This window comes from Narcine bancroftii, chromosome 4 (assembly GCF_036971445.1).
Source record: "Narcine bancroftii isolate sNarBan1 chromosome 4, sNarBan1.hap1, whole genome shotgun sequence".
Taxonomy (NCBI): Eukaryota; Metazoa; Chordata; class Chondrichthyes; order Torpediniformes; family Narcinidae; genus Narcine; species Narcine bancroftii.
This window is the reverse complement of record NC_091472.1, coordinates 56,594,059-56,610,918: the sequence shown is the minus strand read 5'-3', so window position 1 is coordinate 56,610,918 and position 16,860 is coordinate 56,594,059. Positions and strand designations below refer to the sequence as shown.

General features: G+C 41.5%; 1 protein-coding gene across 6 annotated transcripts in view; it reads left to right on the top strand.

Annotated features, from left to right (window-relative positions):
• Window positions 1–16,860, top strand: part of ppp2r5a (protein phosphatase 2, regulatory subunit B', alpha isoform) — a 236,346-nt gene that overhangs the window by 46,271 nt on the left and 173,215 nt on the right. Inside the window, exon 1 of one of the 6 annotated variants that reach the window (XM_069931342.1) lies at window positions 4,784–5,107. The exons of the other annotated variants lie outside the window; for them this stretch is intronic. The gene's annotated coding sequence lies outside the window, so the exon portion shown is untranslated. Of the gene's footprint in view, window positions 1–4,783; window positions 5,108–16,860 lie in introns of those variants that run through there. 6 annotated transcript variants of the gene reach the window in all.

Sequence of the window (16,860 nt, the reverse complement as noted above, 5' to 3'; positions counted from 1 at the left end):
GAGGTGCACCAAAGAAAAGGTACAAGGACTGCCTAAAGAAATCTCTTGGTGCCTGCCACATTGACCACCGCCAGTGGGCTGATATCGCCTCAAACCGTACATCTTGGCGCCTCACAGTTCGGCGGGCAGCAACCTCCTTTGAAGAAGACTGCAGAGCCCACCTCACTGACAAAAGGCAAAGGAGGAAAAACCCAACACCCAAACCCAACCCACCAATTTTCCCCTGCAACCGCTGCAACTGTGTCTGCCTGTCCCGCATCGGACTTGTCAGCCACAAACGAGCCTGCAGCTGATGTGGACATTTACCCCCTCCATAAATCTTCGTCCGCGAAGCCAAGCCAAAGAAGAAGAATCCAATTAATATATTTCTCTGGTAGGTTGAATTTTTGTAGTACTTTGAATAAATAACCAATCTGCAAATTTACTTCTGACTGCTATGAGCCTGCATCTCTTTTTGCTAAGTATTGGGAGGTGTCATATTACTGGTTTTCTGTAATGTTATGCTCCACATTGTCCTGTTTGGTACTTTTCATCACTGAGTCTTCCAGGTAACCAGAAACCAGCGAGACAGTACGGCAATGAGACAAAACTTGAACATTCATTGCGATGTGAGCAGTGGAAGAAACACAGCCACCACATTCAGGGTCATTAATGACTGTTTTATTCAAATTCAGCACGCCCCTATAACTCAGTCACCTGGTGCATTCTGACATCATAATCGCTGCCCAGGGTGCGCGCTGGAAGGGATGCTGGAGTCAGAGAGAAACCTCTGACGACGCCATTTCCCCATGGCTGCCCCGCCACGTGGTGATACAGGCGGGGCCGGTTCACCATGAGGATGTGCGCCGCCACACAAACCCCCCCCCCCCCAAGAACCGGCTATGCGTCCTGTTGCTTTGGCGGCCGGCCCCGGTGCTTGGGCGCGGCCGTCTGCACTGAATGTGATAAGTCCAGATGGGCTGCCTTGAGGGGGTCCACCGTTTATATTAAAAAAAAGTCCTCTCACCCCCCCCCCCCCCCAATGTCCAGGGTGAAGGTTCTGCTGGACATTTTGCTGAGGGGGTTGTATGGCCTCTTGTACGGTCACTGTAGCGGTGCACCTTGTGGTCCCCTCCGCACGAAAATGAACTGGGCCGCGTTGTAGTCTTTGGGGAGATGAAATGGCCGGGTGCCATGGCATGTCGGGGGTGGGGGAGCTAGGGAGGCCAGTCGACTGCGTAGGTCTGCCAGCAGGTTTTTGTCGATGGCCGTGATGTCAAGGTCTGGGCCGAAAAACTGATCCGGCAGGGAAAGTGGTGCACCATAGACCATCTCCCGTGCTGAAGTCTGCAGGTCCTCCTTTGGTGCTGTCCTAATCTCGAGGAGGACCCAGGGTAGTTCGTCCGCCCAATCTGGTCCAGTGAGTCTGGCCATAAGCGATGCCTTCAGGTGTCTGTGGAACCTCTCCACCAACCCGTTGGACTGCGGGTGGTTTGCTGTGGTGTGATGGAGCCTGATCCCCAGGAGCTTCGCCATCTGAGTCCACAGGGCAGACGTGAACTGCGCCCTTCTGTGGCTAGTGATGTGCGCTGTGACTCCTAAATGGGCGATCCATTGGCTGACCAGAGTCCTGGCACACGTCTCCGCAGAGGCCTCCTTAATTGGGACAGCCTCTGGCCACCTTGTGGCCCGATTCACCACCATGTGGAGGTAACGAGCCTCCTTGGACATCGGCAGGGGCCAAATGACATCAACATGGATGTGTTGGAATCTGCGAACCGCCGGGTCGAAGTCCTGGATGGGGGCTCGTGTTTGTCGCTGGACCTTGGTGGTCTGGCACCTGGTACAGTTCCTGGCCAGTTCTGCCAACTCCTTCTTCAGCCCGTGCCGCACAAATCGCTCTGCGACCATCTGCATGGTTGTCTTTACTGCTGGGTGAGCGAGGTCATGGAGCAGACTGAAGACTTTCGCCCTCCAGTGAGGCGGGACCACTGGGCGTGGCGGTCCTATTGAGACATTGCAGAGCAATGTGTCTGGGCTGCTAGGCACCCGGACATCCTTGAGTTTGAGGCCCGAGATGACGGTCTGCAAGGCCTGCGTCTCTGCATCGTTCCTCTGTGCCTGAGCCAGTTGCCCGTAATCCAGGCCAGGCGCGAGAGTGTTGATGGCTGGATGGGAGAGCGCATCCGCCACTACATTGTCCTTGCCGGCCCTGTGTCGGACGTCGGTTGTGAACTCAGACACGTACGAGAGGTGGCGCTGGTGTCTGGTGGACCACAGATCCTTGGCCATCGCCAGTGCTTGAGTGAGGGGGTTGTGATCCGCGAAGGCTGTGAACGGCCTGCCCTCGAGGAAGTTGTGGAAATGGCAGATGGCCAAATACAGTTCCAGGAGCTGCGGTCAAAGGCGCTGTATTTGAGCTCCGGTGGGCACAGCTGCTTGCTGAAAAGGCCAGCGGACACCATTGTCCAACAAGCCGCTGTTCCAGAATCACCCCCACTGCTGTAGCTGAGGCGTCCACGGAGAGCGTCGTGCGAGCCTCCGGCCGTGGGTGCACCAACAGTGTGGGACTGGCTAGAGCCTCCTTTGTCGCAATGAAAGCCCTGTCCGCCTCCTTTGACCATGATAAAGTCTTTTCTTTAGTGGCCATGAGCGTGAACCATGGGCACGTGGTGGTGCGTGCGGCTCCAGAGATGAAACAATGGTAAAAGTTCACCATCCCTGCAAACTCTTGGAGGCCTTTCAGGGTGGAGGGTTTGGGAAATCGTTGAACAGCCACTACCTTCTCCGGCGCTGGTGTGGTCCCAGCCACTGAAATGGTGTCCCCAGGAATTGGATGGACTCCTTGCCGAACTGGCATTTGGCCACATTGACTGTGAGGCCAAAGTCCGCCAGCCGGGCAACGAATGTGCAGAGGTGGCCTTTGTGTTCGACGTGGTTGCGACTGGCAATGAGAATATCGTCCAGGTAAATGAACACAAAGTTCAGGTCTTTTCCAACCGTGCCCATGATGCACTGGAACGTTTGTGCCATCTTCTTTAGACCGAAGGGCATACACAGGAACTTGAAGAGGCCAAAAGGGGTGATAATGGCCGTCTTACCCACGTCGCCTGGATGCACCAGGATCTGATGGTATCCCCGCACAAAGTCCATTTTGGAGAAGACGTGTGTGCCGTGGAGGTTGGTGGAGAAGTCCTGTATGTCGACCACCGGATACCTGTCAGGGGTGGTTGCGTTGTTCGACTGATGGTAGTCCCCGCACGGTCTCCAGCCCCCGGATGATTTCGGAACCATATGGAGCGGCGATGCCTAGGCACTCTCTGAGCGCTGGACGATTCCCAGTTCCTGGAGCCTGAAGAACTCCTCCTTTGCCTACTGGAGCTTCTCGGGTGGCAGCCGTCTGGGTCTAGTGTGCAGCGGGGGGCCCTGTGTGGCAATGCATGGCAGGGTGACATTGAACCGTGGCTCTAAGATGGCGAGGAATTCATGAAGGATCTCATTGAACACGTCCCTGGCGGAGGCTACTGTGGCGATTTCGGACTTGCGGGCATCTGCTGTGTCCAGTCGGGTGGAGTGGAACGTTTGGGCGTTGACCAGCCTTTTGCCTTTCATGTCAACCAGTAGGACGTGAGCTCTGAGGATGTCAGCCCCTAACAGCATGGTGCCCGCGGAGGCTAGGACGAACCTCCAGTGCAACCTCTCCTTCCTGATCTGGATCTGTGCCCTGCAGGTGCCGTAGATTCTGATGGTGGAGCCATTGGCCGCCCGCAGGGTTGGAGCATGAGATTGGGTGCGAGTCTCTAATGCTGTAGGGGGAAGGACGCTGAGCTCAGCCCCTGTGTTCACCAGGAATCGACGGCCGATGAATTTGTCCATCACATGAAGGAGGATATTTGTGTGGCCAGCTGTCGCAGCCATCAACGGCGGCTGGCCTGGTCGTTTCCCTGAAACCCGCAGCGCTGGCGGCACTTATGGGCTTGCGCTCCCCAGCGCTGGTGGTAGAAACACCAGGTCGACTGGCCCTCCTCTGGCTTGGTCTTGGGAGCGGTTTGTGTTCGGCTTGTGATTGAGGGCTGCCTCATTCTCCCTCTTCATGCGCCAGAGGGCATCCGCACGGGCTGCTGCTCTCCTCTGGTTCGAGAAGTCTTCATCTATGAGGAGCAGCTGAATGTCCTCTGCATCTGTTCCAGGAATATCTGGCAGAAGAGAAAACAAGGCATGTGGTCTTCTGCCAGGGCCAGCATTTCGTCCATCAGCGCCGACAGACTACGGTCCCCAAGCCCATCTAGTTGAAGGAGCCTGGAAGCCCATTGTTGGGGAGTTAGCCCGAAAGTTCCAAGCAGCAGGTCTTTGAGGGCGGTGTACTTTGCCGTAGCCGGGGGGTGGTGGATGATGTCGTCCACCCTCACTGCCGTATCTTGGTCCAGAGCGCTCACGATATGATAGAACATCGTGGCATCTGAGGAGATGTTGCGGAGTTGAAATTGTGCTTCCGCCTGCCCGAACTACATTCTTGGTCAGTGGGTCCAAAAGGGGGGAAGCTTGATGGAGACAGCTTTAACCTCTCCTGACTCCATGGTGTTTTGAGTCCAGAAAAATGCCTGGGCTCGTCAGGGTCACCACTGTGGCGATGTGAGCAGTGGAAGAAACACAGCCACCACGTTAAGGGTTGTTAACGACAGTTTTTATTCAAATTCAGCACGCCCCTATAAGGGCAACATGAGCTCAGTCACCTGGTGCATTGTGACATCATAATCGCTGCCCAGGGTGCGCACTGGAAGGGATGCTGGAGTCAGAGAGAAACCTCTGAAACATGCCATGTGGTGATACAAGTGGGGCCGGTTCGCCGTGAGGATGTGCGCGGCCACACGCCCACATTAAAACAAAGTTTACTTATGGCAACTGGCTCAATGTGGGATCAGTGGCCATTTCCGATACCAATGACTGCTCAGCATTACCCTGGCGCTGACACTGGCAGAGCGGTTCCAGCTGCATGGGGGATTATAATTAGCGAAGATGGCCATTGTTCCATCTCCATGAGCTTCCAGGGTGGCCCTGAAGCTGCCCGATCAGATGGAGGAGCAGCGCTCTGGTGAACTCTGGCAGCACTACACCCCTGCTGCATAAGGTTAGCAATTTTAGCTAATTATCATCTTTAATCTTGGATGTTAACACAGATTATCATTGAGGTATCTTATAGCCACTAGCTGTTTAAGTTCATAATTCATAAACACGGGGAGTCCTTTAAACTGCGGGGCCCATAGCTTTTGTTACTTTTGCTCCTACGTTATTCCAGCCCTACCTTTTCATTAGTTGTGAGCATATGCCACTGTCTGATAGGGTGGTGGAGGCAAAAACCTTCAGCTAATTTAAAGACTACCTGGATAAAGAGTTGATGTGCAGCAAGCATTCAAGTCCAGTTGGAAAGTTGATTCTGTCTGAATATCTCTGTATTTAGCCATAAATACTGGTCCAAAAGACTGCCTCGTGGTGTAAAGAGTTAATGAATACAATGTCATGGTCTCTGCAAAGAAAATGAAGCAACAGTTTCGTGTGGATTTCTAGACCAGAGATGAGTGGAGATGGATGAAAATGTAGCTTAGTAATAATGACAGCAGCCTTTGTAGTAATAAAAGAATAATCTTTTGGAAAGTGTTTCAGCTTCTCTATTAATGTATGGACATTAAGTCATTTATGGATCAGAGATGGACCCAGTTAAGTTTTGAGGATGAAGTTACCTAGTGAGTTAATGGAAGAGAAATCAAGAAATGGAAATGAAAATGAAATTAAGTAAACCAGATATAGAACAAGCTCTGAAGGTGAAAGTTCCTTGAAGCATTCCTAATCAGTGTGAACGTGGAGCTAGATCCCAATATAAGCTTGTATTGATATTTAGGTTTATTTATTATTTGCCACATGTATTGAGATGCAGTGAGAAGCTTTTTTCTACCATGCATTCAGAATACTAAAAAGTCATCACACTCCTGCAATATCTTGCAAACAAAGAAAAAAAAGAGAAGTGCCTCAGAGACAGCGTGTGACCGAGGATCACACCACCTCCTCCAATGTAGCCGCTTCTGCAAGCACTACATGTTTCTGTTGTTCCCACATTTTGTCCAGTGGCACGGGTCCTCATATCCAGATGCCTATTCTTCTCAGCCCTCGTTCAGAATTTTTGAATCTGTCGAAAGCGGAAAGGCACCTGGTCTCAATAGCGAGAAGCTATTGGAAGATGGAGCTACTTGTGGCCTGTAGTAGATGGAGCCTGCTTTATTCAACCACTTTCACTCTACTGAATTCAGCTGCCTACACTCCATTCCAGGAGTGACAGAAGCTGCACCGGCTGCAGAATTCCAGCCTTTGAGTTTTGAACTTGTACCTCTTCCTCCTCAGTGTTAGTCACAGGTTCAGATTGTTGTAAGATTGAATCCATCCCTGTTCACACAGTGAATATCTTTAATTATAATAACATCTTTAAGTTTTACCTCCATTTAAGGTTCAAGTTTATTATCATCAGATTGTACATCCCATCGAACCATTTAATAATCACAAAAATTATCAAAATAAATACATATAAATTATTTAGGATAATTTACACAGTTCATCACTCTCACAGCCTGTGGGAAGAAACTTTTCCCCAACCTGGCAGACCTGATTTTGATGCTCCTGTACCACCTGGTTGATGATAGTGGTACTGTGTACTGAATGGAAAGGGTCTTCTATAATTCCTTGAACCCTATTGCCAGAACACTTCTAATAGATCAAAGGGAAACCCCAGTTATCCTCCTGGCCCTTGTAACGATCCTCCCTATAAACTTCCAGATTGTTGCTTTGCAGCTGCCCTACCCACAATGATACAACCAGACAGGACACTCTCATTTGCGCTCCTGTAAAAGGTTGTCAAGATGGAGAGCAGTAGCCTTGTCCTCCTCAACCTCCTGAGGAAATATAGGCACTGCTGCATCCTCTTGTCTAATGAGATGTGGTGAGTCCTGGATAGATTGTCCTTTAAGTAGACTCTCCACTCTCTCCACGATGGAACTATTGATGTATAGAAGAGAATGGTTGATCATCATCCTGCTATAGTCCACAATCATCCCTTTGTCTTGTTCATGATGAGACTCAGGCTGTTGTTCTTGCACAGTTTTACAAAACTTTCAACCTCCTTTCTGTAATGTGACCTATCCTTGCTGCCAAACAATCCAACTAGTGTAATATCATCTGCAAATTTGATGATTTGTTAGAAATGAATCTGGCAGTGCAGTCATGAATGGTCGATCTACTTTCATTAGAGAGTTTTTTTTAGTCCAGAAGCATTGAGTGTTTATACCAAATAAACATTCTGTGTGGATCAGTATTACTGTTGGAAAACATATATTTCAGATGAATGTCTAATATTTAGTAATTAAACCTAGGCTTGTATGACAGGCAATTAATGGAAACAAATAAAACTGAAGATGGTGGAATCTGAAACAAATACAGAAAAACTTGAACTGGGAGCGGATCTGTGAAAGAATAGTCAGTTAACATTTTGGATCAAGAACCTTCTCAGATCTGAAGTTGGACAATTTAGTGTTCATCCCAGAAGGCTACAAAATGCCTTAATGGAAAATAACAAATAACTTGGGCCTCACTCTGGCGGTGGAGAAAGCTGCAGACAAACAGGAATAAGAGAGGAGACACAAATGATGAAATCTGGAGAATAAAAAGCTGCAAGCTGCTGGAAGAACCCAGCAGGCTGATCAGCATATTTTGAGGTGGGTGATGTGGTGGGGGGAGGGGGGGGTAAAGAAAGAGGAGGGAGAGGAATTGTTGATATTTTGAGTTGCGACCCTGTAGCAGGACTGAAAGTGGTAAGCAATCTAGAATTCATCAGGAGAGCTCCAGTCCAGGACTTTAGTAAGCTAACAGAGGTAGTAATCCTGAAATTCAAGAGGACATTGGTCAGACAAACCTTGCAATATTTTTGATTTTGATATCAGCCTTGCCTATCTAATTAACATTTGAACTTCCTCCCAAGCATTAATTAATTTCTTACTATTGTGTTGTGCTGTGTAGCCATAGCAAAGGTGCAATTTTATCATACCCCATGGTCTGTTGCTTGTATGTTTATTCCAACATCAAAACTCTGGCAGTTACGTTTATTCACAGCATACCAATTCTGAGATCCATCATGTGCTTTTTATCAGTTAACAGTTCATTGTTTTATGAGATATTCTACTGCCATCTTTGTATGTTGAAATAGGAGGTATTTGGCCCTCTGTCAGTTCTCTTCATTTTGTAGAGAGAGCAAGAGAGATGCTGTTTGTTTTGAAGATATCTTTGGTGTAAAACAAGGAATCTATCATTTGCAGACAGAATATTAAAGGTTTGTTGTTTAGATATGACCTATCTCCCCATAGTCATTATTTTAAAGCCTCCTTGGTTTGCAATATTTGTAATTTTTCTAAAATAGATTTTTGAAAAACACATGACAGTTCCACCTCAAAAATGTTGCACAAAATAAGGGCCTATTGAGTTTGGGTAACATATTGATATGGATAGAAAATTTTCTTTTTAACGAGAATAGGAAGGAACAAAATATTTTCAAATTGTCAGACAGTTTCTCCTGGAGCTTCAGCTACTGACAAATTATAGGTCTGATTTTGGTAAAAAGATAGGTTACATTTTAATGTGATCAGAAATAAGCTATTTAAGATTAGGATGAGAAGAAAGTGAGTCTGAGGTGGACAGTCTAAAAGAGCATGAATTGATAAGCAAGTGGAAGATGGACAACATCAAAATATGTGAAATAAAAAAAACAGAAAGTGCTAGAAACATTCAGCAAATGAGATACTATTGTTATGAGCCCAGAGGACCCATAAACCCAGCAGCAATAGATATTCACCAAAACAAATGGTTACTTAAACAAAAGTTGCTTTTAATTATCTTTAAACATGAAAATAGAATCACACTTTAACTTGTCACTATTGACTTAACTAGCCTAACTTAACCCCTTCTAATTCTAAGCACGTGTATGTAATGTGTGTGAGTAAGTTCAAAAAGTTCTTTGGTTCACAGTCCAATCTCACTTCTCATTCCTCCAGGTTCACTGGTTGCAGGCAATTCTTATACTGTGCACTGAATTTAACATTTATAAAGTTGACCAGGCTTCGGTGCTTGGAAGGTAAATGATTACCACTCAGGAACATTTCTGTCAGTTTTCAGAGAGAGATTTGTTGTTCCAGACATGCACAACTGGTGTATTTCCATCAGCCACTCGAGTGTCTTTTTGACAAAACTTGCCTCTTCAGGGTTCTCCAGATGATGACCTCTTTCTTTCAGATCACCACAGAGCACCTTTTTGTTTCTCTAATTCCAAGTGAAACATTAGACAGCCAGTTCTCTCCTCTTGCATGAACCACAAGGGCTTTGACCAGGCAGAATCAAGCACTTCCAACCCGTTTTCCACAAGCTTGCCAGTTTGACCTGTTCCAGTTCCAGCTGCTATTGCTGACTGTAACATTGTCTAAGTGATCTCTGTCTGTCTGTCTGTCTGTCTGTCTGTCTGTCTGTCTCTCTGTCTGTCTGTCTCTCTGTCTCTCTGTCTCTCTGTCTCTCTGTCTCTCTGTCTCTCTGTCTCTCTGTCTCTCTCTCTCTCTCTCTGTCTCTCTCTCTCTCTGTCTCTCTCTCTCTCTGTCTCTCTCTCTCTGTCTCTCTCTCTCTGTCTCTCTCTCTCTGTCTCTCTCTCTCTGTCTCTCTCTCTCTGTCTCTCTCTCTCTCTGTCTCTCTCTCTCTCTGTCTCTCTCTCTCTCTGTCTCTCTCTTTGTCTCTCTCATATCTCTGTCTCTCAGAGAAAGCCTGTTTGACTCTCTTTTTGAAAAACCACATGACTCTCTTAGAACAGCTCCAGACAATCTGCGGCTCCCATTACCTTTTTGCAAACAACAATCCATTAGTGAAGTATTTTGGACTCTCTCCAAAGCTCTTGCAAAAACTGGCCCTGACATGTCTAGCATGGGCCAGAGATCCAGTATTTTAAATAAGATCTGTTTTAAAATGTTTGTATGTGACCTACTCTAACAAATCTTTCCCAATTTATCTCCCCAAAACATATCTATATACTCTTGTCACACTATCAAGGAAAATAGAAGCAGTTAACATTTCAGATTAAAGATACCAGATCTGGTGAAGGAAGGCCAGGACAAAGGTAATATCTCTAAAAAAGTGAGTCCGGAGTTGCTGAGGTAATTCTACTGTTTATGGAAATTCCACTGAGAGGAAATAAATAAAGGGAGATATAAAAACTTAAAATGATGGTCAGAGCTGCTTTTTTAAATGTGAACTCAAAAGAAGAATGCTGAAAATGCTCTGTAGATCAGGCTCAGTTAATAAAGAAAAGAGAATTTGATTTAATATCACAAATGGAACTGTAATATTAGAGTAGAATTTGGCCAGTTTTGATACAACCAGAAGAAGCAAGTTATCTGAAATAATTACATTTAATATTGAACCCTGAAAAGAGTAACATTCTGGTATGGAATAAAAAAAATCCAGTTCCTCAATTTTGTAGTAGGCTTTGTGAGAACAGGCAGATAGGTCAAGGCAGAATAAAGGTGAGATGGATAATTGATAGGTCAGGAAGCAGGTGTCATTTTTCTTGTAAATGAATTTTTGAATGTACCAAAGGAATTTTCTTTATAAACCCTAAAACTCTTTGCACCCAGAGGAACCTGTGTGTGTGTTGATTCAGGTAAAGTTGAACATTAAAGCTCAGACACTATAAACAATGGGCAGCACAGTTTGTATAGTGGTTAGCATAATGCTATGACAGTGCCAGCGACCTGAGTTCGAATCCGGTGCTGTCTGTAAGGAGTTTGTACGTAATCCTTATGGATGCATGGGCTTTCTTTGGGTGCTCCGGTTCATCCCTCCCTTCAAAATGTATGGAGGTCATAGGTTAAATAGGATATTTGGGCAGAATGGGCTAGAATGGCTGTTCCTGTACAGTATGTCCAAACTAAATTAAAATTTAAAACATCATCTTGCTGAGATCAAACTGAAAGAAGAATGTTCTTGCCTGGTGACGTGCAGTCTAGATTTTTAAGATTAATTTTTGGTAGGAGGCTGTTGCCCTATGAAGAACAATCGAAGAAGGTCAATATATTCATTCTAATTAAGAATAATGAAAATTGTGGTGAGATGTTTGAGATTTTGAAGACAAAAAAGACTGCAGATCCTGGAATCCAGAACAAAAAAAGTCAAGGCTGGAAAAACTCAGCAGACCAAGCAGCATCCATGGAGGGAAAAGTTATCAATTGATATTTAGGATCAAGACCTTTCATCAGGATTGAGAGGGAAGAAGAAAAATTGCTAATGCATTGGGGCTGTTGGTAATACCTGGAAACTGATGGGGAGGGGTTGATGTGTGAATGAAGAGAAGGAAACTAGGTGGGTGTTTGTTTTCGTAAGAAGAAGACCATGGTGTGGGTTACCTGAAATAGGAAAACTCAATGTTCATACTACAGACTACGTAGAATATAGAACACTGCAGCACAATTCAGGCCTTTTGGCCCTCAATGTAGTGCCAACCCATATAATCCTTCCAAAAAAATGAACTAAACCTTTCCTACCTTATAACCCTCTATTTTTATTTCATGTGCCTGTCTTAAGAGTCTCTTCAATGCCCCTAATGTTTCAGCCTAACCACCATCCCTAGCAAGACATTCCAGGCACCCACAAATCTCTGTGTATAAAAATAGACCCTGATGTCTCCTCTCAGCTTCCATCCCTTCACTTTGTACATATGTCCTCTGGTATTTGCTATTCTTGCTCAGGGGGAAAAAAGCGCTGGCTGTCCACCTTGTCTAAGCCTCTCAGAATCTTGTAGTCATCTATTAAGTCTCCTCTCATCCTTCTTCATTACCAAAAGAAAAGTCCCAGCTCTGCTAACCTTGCCTCAAAACTTATTTTCCAATCAAGGCAATATTCTGATAAATCACCTTTGCTCCCTCTCCTTAGCAACCATATCCTTTCTGTAATGAGGTGACCAGAATTGAACACAATACTCTTAAGTATGATCTCACCAGAAATTTGTAGAGTTGCCACATGACCTCTTGACTTTTTAACTCAATCCCCAGCATCCCTTAGGCCTTGTTAACTATTGCAACCTTGAGGGTCAAATGGATTTTGATGCCAAGATCCCTCTGTTCATCTACACTGTTAAGAAACTGACCATTAACTCTGTACTTAGCCTTCTGGCATAGGTTGGAGATGTGGAAAAATGCCTCTCCTGGCAGAATTAATTAAAACCTAAATTGAAAATTTTAAAAAACTTTTCTTAAACCTTACTAACAAAGGCTATGAAGAAATCTAAAGATCAAGTTGTGGAAAAAAAATGACTACTAAAGATTGAAGAAGCGGGGCCTACCTTCATGACTGAGCCTGCTGAATTGGGGCTGTTGGTAATACTTGGAAACTGATGGCAGGCGACTCATCAGAGTCCATGTTACTCCAGTGCCACTTCTCCGGGGAGCTGACAAAGATGGTGCTGGAGTGAGGAAGAGAATCCCCGAAGTAATGTCATAAGAACAACTGTGCATGTGTGCTACGACTGGAACGGCTGTAGTATATCAAACTACGAAGCCTGTGAAACCCTTGTCAACTAGCGTTGCTGGTCAGACCTGGGGTAAACAAAAGGCCCATAGGCAAATAAAGCCTGTCGCTACATCTACAGAGGAAGAAATAAGATCAAAAGATGAGCCTTCACAAGAATTAGAGGGAGAGGAACTGGTAGAATATGAATATATGCCCCAAACTCAACAGACTATTCAAGGTACAATTTAAACCTCTCAGATTGTTCCATACTCTGTTGATCCTTCAGGTTAAATTTAGTTTGATTTCTCAACAAATTCAATCAATGACGAATCAAATGAAACAGATGTTTACATCTTTAAGGCTCAATTTAATTCATAATTTGAATCTATTAAAGATGAAATAACTACTATTAAAACTGATATGCCAAAATATGCTAAAGGTGTGGATAAAATTAAAGTTCAAAAAATTGAAGAAGACTTTCAAGACTACCATTTTGATGTGGAACAATATAAAGATACAGTCAACAAAATTCCTTTATAGTCAACAAGATCCCTTTATAGTTTGGGAAGTTCAAAGGAAAGATAATTCACAGAAAATTGATGTATTGGAGAATAAAAGCAGTAGGTATAATATTAAAATTGTTGGATTGCCTGAAGGTTTTGAAGGTTCTATTCCAGTACAGTTTTTCAAAAATGGATACCTGAAGTTTTAGGTTCTGAAAATTTTCCTAATGATTTGGAATTGTATAGAGCTATTAGAAAGAAACCATTTCCAGGACAGATGCCACGCTCTTATCTTAATCAGATGTTTGTGTTATCAAGATAAAGAAATAGTATTAAGATTGGCAGTCCAAAATGGTAGAAAGCAACAAGGTCTTGATGATTGGGAATAAGAATATTTTTTAATGCAGACTAGAGTCAAACTATTGTTAAGAGAAGGAAAGAATTTAATCCAGCAAAATCAGTTTTGTGGAAGAAAGGATATTAATTTGCTTTTCGATATCCTGCTGTACTTAGTTTTTTTTAATGGAGAGTTTCAGTCATTGTTTTTTACTGATGAAGATGAAGCATTGATGTTTGCTAAGGTGTTGCCTAACAATAAACAAAATGGCAACCAAAGTTATTCTTAGCATCCTAAAATGAGTCAAGATAACCCACGAGATGGATCTCAGATGTTGGAATGTCAAGAATCGATTGAGATTGAAGATGATCAAGTGAATAAAGATCTTGAAGAACCTTATCATACTTGATGGACTGATAAATAAAGATTTTCTGTATTCTGTCCAGGTTGGAGGTGGGGGACAGACTTTGTCTTCTCCTTCCGAACTCAAGTACCACTTAATGGCAAAGGCCACTTCCCGTATAGTAGGAGGTAGTACTGTTTTTTTTTTCAGTACTTTTTTTCCTCTTTTTAGGGGTTTTCTTCTTTTCTTTCTATTAAGTGATGTTATTTACTTTAGGAGACTGCTGTGGAGCTGGGACCTACTGGGATGGGGAATGAGGTTGGGTATTTTAGGTATTTAATATAGTGGTGGAATATTAAATTTTGTAATATATAATATGAACGAGCTCAATAATCCAAATAAGAGAAAGAAGATTTTGGCTTATATTAAAAAAAATTGAGAGTTGATATTGCTTTTTTACAGGAGACTCATTTATCTGAAAAAGAACATCAAAGATTAAAAAGGGAATGTGTTGGTCAAGTTATAACTTCATCTTTTAATTCTAAAGCAAGAGGAGTTGTTATTTTAATTAATAAGAAATTACTTTTAAAATTACAATCTACTATTATTGATTATGCAGGGAGGTTTGTTTTAGTTAATTGTCAAATTTATTTGGAATTTTGGACTCTTATGAATGTTTATGCTCCTGTAAAATGTATTCAGGATTCTTTTCTTAATCTTGCAGAAGCATATGAAAATGTGATAATTGGTGGTGATTTTAATTGTTGTTTCAATCCATTATTAGATAATTCTCAAAAATCAATAACAAAAATGAAAACTGCAAAAATAATTTAACTTTGATGAAAGATTTAAATTTGGTTGATATTTAGAGAAGGTTGAATCCGAAGGAAACGGATTATTCATTTTATTCTTTTAAGTTTGATTCTTATTCTAGAATAGAATTCTTTTTAGTTTCGGCTCAATTTCAAGGATGAGTAATTCATGCAGATTAATTACAAGGCTAGGATTTTATCAGATCATTCACCTTAATTGATTTCATGTTTAGGATCTTAAGAGATTACTTCAATTTATGGATGGAGATTTAATTCTTCATTGTTAAGAAATGTTGATTTTTGTAATTATATGAGAAATCAAATTCAATAATATTTGGACATTAATACTGATTCAGTGGATAATAAATTTGTTTTATGGGATTCTTTAAAAGCTTATTTGATGTCAAATTATAAGTTTTTCTAGCAAAATTTAGAAACATTATCTTGAAGTAAACTTGGAGAAAGAAAAATTATTTAGAGAAAGATCTGCAGAAATATTCATTTGAAAAGAAAAAGATAGATTTAATAAATAAAAGATGTATTATAATTCGATTCTGAATTATAGAACAGAGAAGTTAATTCAGAGAATTAAACAGAAAAATTACAAATTGGGGAGAGGGTTCATAAGGTGTTAGCTTTGCAATTGAAAACGGAACAGGCTTCTAGAACTATTAATGCTATTAAAAGAAATTCAAAAGTTGCTAATTTAATAATGATGAAATAAAGATCTTTTTTTTATCTAAAGTTCATCTTCCTTCTTTAAATTGCCAAGATTGTAAAAAATTAGATTCCCCATTTACAGTTAAAGATGCTATAAATACACTTAATTCTATGCAGAATGGTAAGTCTCTAGGTGAAGATCGTTTTCCTTCTGCATTCTATAAGAAATTTAAAGATTTATTAATGCCTCCATTAATTGGAGGTATTGAAACAAGCAAATGAAGTCCATTCTTTACTGGAGTCTTTTTCCAATGCAATTATAACAGTAATAACCAAGAAGGATAGAGACCCATTAAAGACTGAATCTTATAGACCAATTTCATTATGAAATGTTGACTATAAGATTGTAGATAAATTTTAGCAAATAGATTGGCTAAATATTTACCAAATCTGATTCATTTACATTAATCTGGATTTGTTAAAAAATGATGTTCTGCAGATAATATTGATAAGTTGATTAGTTTAATTCATGTTTCTCAGACGAAATGTGATTTAGCAATGGTTTTATCGTCGGATGCTGAAAGAGCGTTTGATAGATTAGAGTGGAATTTTTTATTTAAGCTGTTAGAAAAATTTGGATCAGTATATATTAATTGGATTAAAACGTTATATAAAAATCCTTATGTTAAAGTGGTGACAAATATCTTGTGCTTTTTCATTAACTAGATCAACTAGACAAGGATGTCCTTTGTTTCTGGCTTTATTTGTTTTAGCTATTGTACCTTTAGTACAATTAATAAGACAAGATATTACTATTAAAGGAATTAAGGTTAATTCTGATGAATTTAAAATTAATTTATTTGCTGATGATGTTTTGATATACTTGACAGATCTTGAAAATTCTGTGTTAGTTCCATATGAGATTAAAGGAATATGTTGAAATATCAGGTTATAAAATTAATTGGGATAAAAGTGAAATTATGCCTTTGGTTGAGGGAGTTTATATTCAATGCAAAAAAAATAAGTTCAATTTAAATGGTCAGTTAAAGGAATTAAATATTTGGGTTTTAAAATTGACAAAAATTTAAATAATTTATATGAATTGAAGTATTTATCATTACTTAATAAAATTAAAAAGATTTGAATAGATGGAATGATTTACCTATAACTTTAATAGGCAGAGTGAATTATATTAAGATGAATATTTTCAGATGGATTCACTATCCTTTTCAATCCATTCCTCATAGTATACCTCAAAAAACATTTAAGGATTTAAATTTAATAATCAGTAAATTTTTGTGGAAAGGTAAAATGGTAAGAGTATTTTTAGAGAAATTAACTTGGAAATTCAAATTAGGAGGAATACAACTTTTACATTTTCAAAATTATAAAGCTGCTCAATTGAAATTTATTAATGGAATGGTCGACTTAGATAAATCTTTAACATGGGCTAATATAGAATTAGCTAAAATAGGTTAAAAAATCTATATTAGAATTTATTTATAAGTGGAATACTAAATTATTGATTGGTTATAATGATCCACCTATATTGAAACACTTAATTGAATTGTGGAATAAAATAGATTACGAGATAGGTGGAAAAAGTAAGATTTCTCGTAAAACACCATTATATCAAAATAAACCTTTTAC